Raw genomic sequence first — 8,381 nt, forward strand, 5'->3', positions numbered from 1 at the left:
GATTTTTCATAGTGTTCTTTTTCCAGTACTTGTCTTATATTATCTCCAATGTATCGTCCATGTAAAAAACCTGTCTGATTAGGATGAATAATATCCGACAATACCTTTTTAATTCTATGCGCTATGCATTTTGATATAATTTTTGCATCACAACACTAAAGTGTAAGAGGCCTCACATTTTTGAAATGGACTGGATTGACCACTTGGATCCTGTTTCAGTAATAATTAAATCAGACCTGATCTGTCTGATAATCTACCATTTATATAGGAGTGGTTAAAACATGCTGATAACGGTCCTCTGAGTATATCAAAAAAGGTTTGGTATACCGCCACTGGTATGCCATCCAGCCCTGGAGTTTTCCCGGACTTAAAGGCTTTAATTGCATCAAGAAGTTCCTCCTCTGTAATTTGGCCTTCACATGAGTCTTTCTGTATAGCTGTTAATTTTACATTATTAATAGAAAAAAAATCCATACAATTAGCTTCGGTTAGCGGAGATGGAGGAGACTGAAACAAAAACATATGCTTAAAGTACTTGACCTTTCGAAATATCATGGGTGACTCCGTCATTTGTAACAAGTTTCAGTAAATTATGTTTGGTAGCATTTCTATGTTGAAGATTAAAAAATAATTTGGTGCATTGTTCACCATATTCCATCCAGTTCGGTTTATTTTTATATATTACACTTGATCTTTATTGAATAAGTTCCGGCACATGACCTATTGCTACTGGGGACTGAGACAGGGAGGTTGGGAGACACTGTCACCCCTGGACAGGGCCAGCCAGGAAGGAGTTTACCCAACCACTCTGAGGCAATGGTTGTGTGGCTAGCAGAGGCAGAGGTGTGCTTAGCAGATCTGAAAGAGAGCCACAACATTATTTGAATGAGATTTCAGTCCACTTGGCAATTCAAACAGAATTCAGTATTCTTCATGCTGATGATTTGTACAATTTGAGACATAGCAATACAGTACAATATAGTAAAACATAATATGACATGTAACACAGATACAGATGATGTGCATGTGGTGGTTTCAAATAATACAATTACTACAGTTAGCTAGCTCTATCCATGCTTTACCTGAACATTATAGCTAGCTAGTTGATGTTGTTCTAGCTAGCTCACCCAAAGCAGGCTTTTCTCCTCCTCGCTTGTCTGCAGACTACATGATCATGATGTTGTGGCTGTAATATTTAATGGACAGTAGAACAACAACAACAAGCTAGCTATATGAGATAGACATTTTCAGGAAAAGCAGCTCATATAGCAAGCCAATAAAATGAATTTGTAGAAAAAAATAGAATAACAAAATAAGGGAAGCGCTGCTAAGGTACAGCGGTATATAAGGTACACAGTAGTAGGTTTTGGTAGACAGAAGGTGCTCTTTGGTAAAAGGAATATCATTGCATTGGTTTCATTGCATTGGTTCAACATTGACATCTAGCTAGCTCATCTCGCCTGAGCACTGCAGCAGCCAGATGAAGCAACTGCATGTAATAATCTTCCCCACCCCCTCTTGTCTTGATTGTACAGGGAGCTAGTCTGTTCTCCTCAAAATATTATTAGCTAGCAAGCTAGATAACCTTAACCAATTTGTGCAGAGTTCTCAGCTTGCTAACTAGGAAAAGCCAACCAACTACACACCAAATACACACAGAACAAACAATTATTTTCTAAACTAATGTTAGTCACAACCAAATGACAAGTACATAGCTAGACATATTGCTCTGATACACAACACAAGACGGCTATAATGCTAGCTAGCTAGATAACCAGCTATGTAATGCCAATAGAATAGAAGCTAGCTAGCATCAGCTTTGTAGCGGTTATGCTATGTGGAAACCCTCCTTTAATTCTACCCTTCATCTTCCTCACCGACGCTTTGTTGTAGCTTTCAAATTCTGTGAATATCATTTAGCTAGCTAGCTATTAATTTTAACAAATTTGATCCATATTCAGCACAGTAGAAAGCATGCTTCCAGACCAGAACCCTGTAAAACGTGAAAGCGTGTTTAAGAATGATAACACCTCACCTGACTGGTCGGAAGCAAAAGCTCTGACCACCAGAGCTCGTAATTTTCTGTGCTGCTTGCTAACAGATTTTTTTTTTTTTACAACTGCAAAACTTTTGGCACAGGTTAGGCGCAAAATGAGTGCCAAAACTGACATCGGCAAATGTAATTTTGATTCACAGAAGAAGATTCACCTGTCGCAAGTTTATTAAATGAGTTGCATTAATTCTCAAATGTAGTTGCATGCTTGAAAATCTTATTGAATGTATTCACATATCAATTTACCTGTTTGCAAAACTCAATATACAGGTGCAACTCATACTTTACATGTTTGTATAATTAAGTCATTATTCTCCCTCCATACCCTGGAGACACAGTCAGCAATGTTACATCAATGTTACATCAATGTTAAAGTAATGTTACATCAGTGTTACATAAATGTTACAGCAATGTTACAGCAATATTACATCAATGTTCATACAAGCAGACACTGGAAAGGCCCAACACAAGACAGTTATACATTCCTAGAGAAGGGGAAAATGTTCACTAACAATTAAACCTATGAATTGCACAGTAAACCAGGTGTGGTTAGATGACAAAATATGTATCATAATATACTTTATCTGAGTTATGTAAATGTAAGCTTTTTTTCTCCAGAAGAAGCTAACTCTAAATGTCCTTACTTTGATGCTGTAGCACTGGCGCATTGACACACTTATTGACATTGTGACGGGCGGGATGATGCCAAAGATGTCCAGCAGAGGGAGACAAAGACACTGTCCGTACTGCCTTGCATGTATACAGGCATGGAAGGGACAACACCAGCATCCAAAACAGCCTGGCCAAAGTGAATAAAGCACCAATCAATAATACACACTTATATAAACTATGAATCTTAAAAATGCACACACAAACACATTATCATACTAATATATATAAACAAATGTGATCACACACACATGCACAAAAATATGACGCACGTATCACACACAAATACATACACACACACACACACACACACACATACACACATACACAGTCTGCCATGTCATCGGTGCAGTCACAGATTCCGGAACTCCACTGGTCAGACTCCATGACAGGCATAGACTGCTTGATGACGAATGAATTAATGGTGACTTCTTATCTACAAAGACATAGAGAGGAATAGAAAATACATCTTCATAAACCACTCTTGGCTTTGGTTTGCCTTGAGAGACAGTTCTTAAGATGATCTCATCATTAGTACAGAACAAACACTAGTAATCAGACAATTCCCAATTTACAAAAACTTCAACCCAAAAAAATATTTCTAAATGTTAATTAGTCTTCTGTTATTACAGAGTGATTACAACAACCTTTTCCATCAGGAAAATATAATCAAAGTAGAATGAAACATAACCATAACCGATTCAAATATAACTTGGATCAAGAGTAAACTATGGAGCCAAGTTAATGATCTGAAACACAATTATGATTCCTCTCCATATAACCTTATCGAATCTCACAGTGCATTTATTCTTTAAATGTTTCTTGATAAAAGATAATAAAAGTCAATAATAAATGTCCATTGACAGTCTTAGTCTGAGCATCTCAAAAGGTGTACATCTCTTACCTGTGAGAACGAGAGCTTTGAGACTGAACTGTTGATGGCAACAACAGAACAGACGTCTGAGACAGGATTGCCTTATTGTCTTATTAAGAGCTGGAGAGTGGAGGAATGTTTGTCATTAAGTTGTCTCATCATCAAAGACATATATAGGTTCCTAAAAACTGTCCCCAGCCTGTCAGACCTGAACACTCAAGGTCAGGGTTAGGCCTTGTTTCTCAACTCTAGAACAGAGTCAAAAAGAGGGTGAGGCAATAACTTAATGTCAAACTAGTCACACTGATACTCCGAAACGTACATCATGTGGAAAATATTACTCAATTCATTGTACCCAATGGTGCACAAATAAAACAACAGACCTTCAGTGTTGCTTTTAAAAAAACGTGTTATTAGACCTACCGTACTGTATCCATCTCTCTTGTCAGATATTTTTTCTAAATCATGATAAAATTCTAAAGCCCTATAACTATTGTGCACATAACACTTTCAGCAAGCTATTACTGTCACTCAACACCAAAACCCTTCATTGCCCTCTTATGCAGCTCTCATTTCCAGGAACTGAGGATGGTCAGGAAGTAAATTAATAATGAAGAATCAAACATAGAACTATCCTACATTGATTCACTCTTCCACACTTGGGCTGTTATTGCAGCAGGGGAGTGAATGGACAGACATATTGGACATTATTGTCTTGTCTTGTATTAGAAACCCAGCCTGTCATGAACTACACCAAGTACTTCACACATTCTCTCACCATGAGAAGCAGGATGTAAAGCTAAATACCATGCAGGTTTTCAATAACACTTCACTTGGATAAGTTAGATGACTCATAGAACAGAAAGACCAATTTAACATGTCTAAATGAATTAGGGCGTATGTCTGAAACATGTATTCACTGACCATGTCTGCCTGGTGTCTGTTCAACCTCGACTCACACAGTTAGTGGAGGCACTAGTTAGCATATGTTTGATGCAGTGACGATGATCAGTTTTACAACCTCTGTGTAAGGTGTCCTATTAAAACCACATTATGATTATTATAGTCTCTGTTAGCCTATGGATGCTGATATCTACATGTTAGTAATGAAATGTAATATAATATGATGATCTTATCATCATACTTTGATTCCTATATTTGTTTTGACATAATTCCCAGAACTGCGTGCGTCATGACGCAATCAGATGCGTGTTTGGGAATCCCGGATTGTAATAACGCATTTATCATTGACGGTCTAGCCTACTACACCTTTAAGACGTCGAAACTGTGCAAATTGGGAGTGGGCATATGTTCGACTGTAAAATCACAACACTTCGCAATGGGAAAACTGTGAAGAGGACCGCTGCGCTGACCACTAGTTATAGAACAGGTTTGAAATAATGTGCACCCATAGGCTATTTTGCCATAATAACTATGTCTGAAAAGTGATACGGAAACCATATTAAATGCATGTGGGATGAGATTTGCGCAATGGACGCACAAGGGTCTTGGTCTGCATACGTCAACACATTTTATGACAGTTTCCAGGGCTGACATGTTTACGTTTAGATTTGCCTCTAGAATGTTGTATTTTAATAGTCTCTGACATTTGACAGAAATGTATTGCCGATCAGCAGGTAAATTGTGCTGCTAAAGTGTGAAATATGTTTTGTTATCTACCACATTCTCCATTTTAACTCCGTCTTTAGCCAGCGACAAAGATATTTATCTCATCGACACAAAAATATCTGCCGGTATCCTGCATGTTGTACTGTTGTGGAAGCAAGGACAAGGAGAAGCAGCGGCCGGACGCTGCAGAGGTGTCGAGAATTCTAGAGACAGAGCCAGAGAAAAACCGAAAGAGCCAAGAAAGCGCACCTCAACCACTGGACATGTGCGGAATAGCGGCAATGCCCGAGCTTCTACCACCGTCTGGCGTACTCCAGCCCAGCTCAGTAATCCCACGCGAGTCGGGTGAGGTGCCTGGTTTGTGGAGTGGATTCAACAGGGGTGTGCTGAGCTTTGACTCCCCCCAGCGGAGACGAGGCCAACGGGCCCCGAAGTTAGGGCAAATAGGACGGTCGAAGAGAGGTGAGTGCCGGAGATGATGTGGCAAGCAAGCAAAAGATGAGGAACTAGAATTGTGCTGAAAGAAACTGAACTGCACGTGACTAAATGATCAACCTGGTTTCAGACCATTTCGTGTTATTCTGTACGTAAATCAGAACACTACTTTAGTATGATATGTTAAGTTTCGTATGGTATATATTAATGTGTGGATGTCATCACCCATTTTGTATGATATGTTACGAATTACGATTCGTATTATATGTTACAAATTTGCTAAATGTACAATTTGTTACGAATTTGCTAAACCTATGATATGTGACGAATTCTAGCTAGGTGGCTAAAGTTAGCTAGCTGGTTGACGTTAGCTAGGCTAGGGGTTAGGGTTAAGGTTAGGGTTAAGTTTAGGAGTTAGGTTAAAGGGATAAGGTTAAGGTTAGGGGAAGGGTTAGCTAAAATGGTTAAGGTTAGGGGAAGGGTTAGCAAGCTTGCCAAGTAGCTAAAATGTAGTAAGTAGTTGAAAAGTTGCTAATTAGCTCAAATTGCCCATGATGAGATTCAAACTTGCAACCATTGGGTTGCTAGATGTTCGCATTCTACGCCCACCCAACCACCCTACCGTCTGTGTTATAACCATACCAAACGTAACATATCATACTAATTTCAGTGTGCCAGATTTACCTTTACTATGTTATGTCTAGTCTATGAGACCAGGCTGAAATTATAGTTTCATTAAAAGTAAACCAATAGGCCTGCAACCAAAAGTTAGCCTGACCAGAGTATGTTCTTATTTTAATTGTACGATTCTACAGAATCAGACTGGCCTTTGTAGAAGTTACGTATGTACGTACGAATGTTGTTCATTCATCTGTCAATATGTTGATATTTACAGTATTTTCCCCATTCATTTACAGTGGTTATAGAGGATGACGACTTGGATGATGTCATGAACAACAATGGCCTCCCCATATCAATCAATATCTCTCCTGTTGCCTGAACAACTCTGATAGTGTCCAGACCTCAAGAGGCTATTGTGCTCATTTGTGAAATTCTGAAGCGTGTACCACTTGTTCTGGACAATGCCCAGTTCAGGTGCCCATTGCAAAGTTTACAATAGCAGCATGCGCATCACCTGTAGTTTAGCTCTTCCTGGACACAGGAAGGTCAGTGTCCCAAGGGAATAGAAAAAACAACAGTGCATCTTTGCTTCAGCTGCTGTTCTGGTGTTGAAGGGGGGACTTTGTGTCCTGAGGGGAGGGGAGCAATTAGGATAGATTTGGGTCCGGACAGGCTGAAACATAAGCACACAAGAGAAGGCCCTACCCATCAAGAACTGCCCCTTCAAAATGAGTGAACCTGTTTGTTTGTTGTTTAGTCTTTAGTGTCTATATTTTAAACACTCCATCCAATATGTTATTTTAATTTATCTGTCAATCCAACCCATATCTAAATGAGAAAACAGCTACTCATAGTACTGGTCAGTGTTTTCACAGTATTATTTATTTTAGATACTGTACACTTTTTCAGTGTTTCACATATTATGTTGACAACACTTATTTTATTTTTGACGGTTGACATCACTGTCTCGTTTTGGTGCAAATTCATTGTCTGTAAAATCTGTTGTAAAACGTGTTCGATACACTGAAGGCTTTAATTTGCCATTGTAACATGTTATGTCATAATCGTTGTCTTAGTATAACATATGTTGTACTGTATGTTACTTTTACCCCTGAGTTGCTAGACAAAAACAATTACCACTGTGAACTATTTATGGAACTTCTATGTATCCCTGCATCGAGGTGTAATATACAACTTTTTTATAACCAGCTTCCTGTTGTACAATATTCTTCACAATAATGCCCCCATCTGGTGGAAAAGTCATATGATATTCAGATAAGTACCCTAACTGATGTTAAACCCAGCTATGAAGCAGAAGGATAAAGTAGATCGCTACATGGAGGAGCAATTCGCAATGAATTTGGTGTAAGACTGACCGAGCTGTGAGGAATACATTGTTTTGATGTAACCATTGTTCAGTTTGGCTCAGTCTTATCTCTTTGTCAAGATTAATCCTGATAGATGTAAAGTTATAAAATGTACCCCTCACTAGAGAGATATACAAGCAGGGTTTAAATCAAGTCACTTTACATGAAAGTGTTTTCTAAGTGGCATGTATTATTGTAAAACCTCCTTGATTCTACGTGTTACAACAGTGGTTTCACAACCTTTTTCAGTTATCAAATAAAATAACATTTTATTTGTCACATGCGCCGAATACAACAGCTTTACCTTTCACCTTACAGTGAAATGCATACTTACAAGCCCTTAACCAACAATGCAGTTTTAAGAAAATAGAGTTAAGAAAATATTTAGTAAATAAACTCCAGTAAAAATAATATATCAAGTTACTGTACCACCAACTGAATTTTGCCCGGAATACCCCTGAAGTACCCCCTCATGTGCACTGTACCAGTAGGACTATTATCTCATGAGTTTTCTCAAGTACCTCCTGTTGATAGGCCAAGTACCCCCAGGGGTCCTAGTAATCCTGGTTGGGAACCAATGTGTTAGAATGTAATCTGCTGTTGTGTAATGATAGTATATACCACCAGATGGCGATAAAGTAATAGGAACATAGTCCTCTGCCCAAAACCATTGTCTCACTCAACCCCTCAGACTCAACTAGTACCGACTTGATTACATCTGTTATTTATTTGT

At 38.6% G+C, this 8,381-nt stretch overlaps 2 long non-coding RNA genes across 3 annotated transcripts; one reads left to right on the top strand and one right to left on the bottom strand.

Annotated features, from left to right (window-relative positions):
* Positions 1–662: 662 nt before the first annotated feature.
* Positions 663–5,563, bottom strand: LOC121541790. 2 transcript variants are annotated; one of them, XR_005995793.1, is made up of 5 exons: positions 5,475–5,563; positions 3,627–3,716; positions 3,050–3,158; positions 2,698–2,852; positions 663–858 (listed from the first exon to the last, which is right to left on the bottom strand). It is a non-coding gene; the product is annotated as an uncharacterized LOC121541790 (long non-coding RNA). The 2 variants fall into 2 exon arrangements; XR_005995794.1 differs by lacking the exon at positions 3,627–3,716 and having other exon boundaries at positions 5,475–5,562.
* Positions 4,789–7,489, top strand: LOC121541789. Its single transcript, XR_005995792.2, has 3 exons — positions 4,789–4,986; positions 5,306–5,687; positions 6,578–7,489. It is a non-coding gene; the product is annotated as an uncharacterized LOC121541789 (long non-coding RNA).
* The last annotated feature ends 892 nt before the right edge of the window (positions 7,490–8,381 follow it).

Source organism: Coregonus clupeaformis, chromosome 27 (genome assembly GCF_020615455.1).
Source record: "Coregonus clupeaformis isolate EN_2021a chromosome 27, ASM2061545v1, whole genome shotgun sequence".
NCBI lineage: Eukaryota > Metazoa > Chordata > Actinopteri > Salmoniformes > Salmonidae > Coregonus > Coregonus clupeaformis.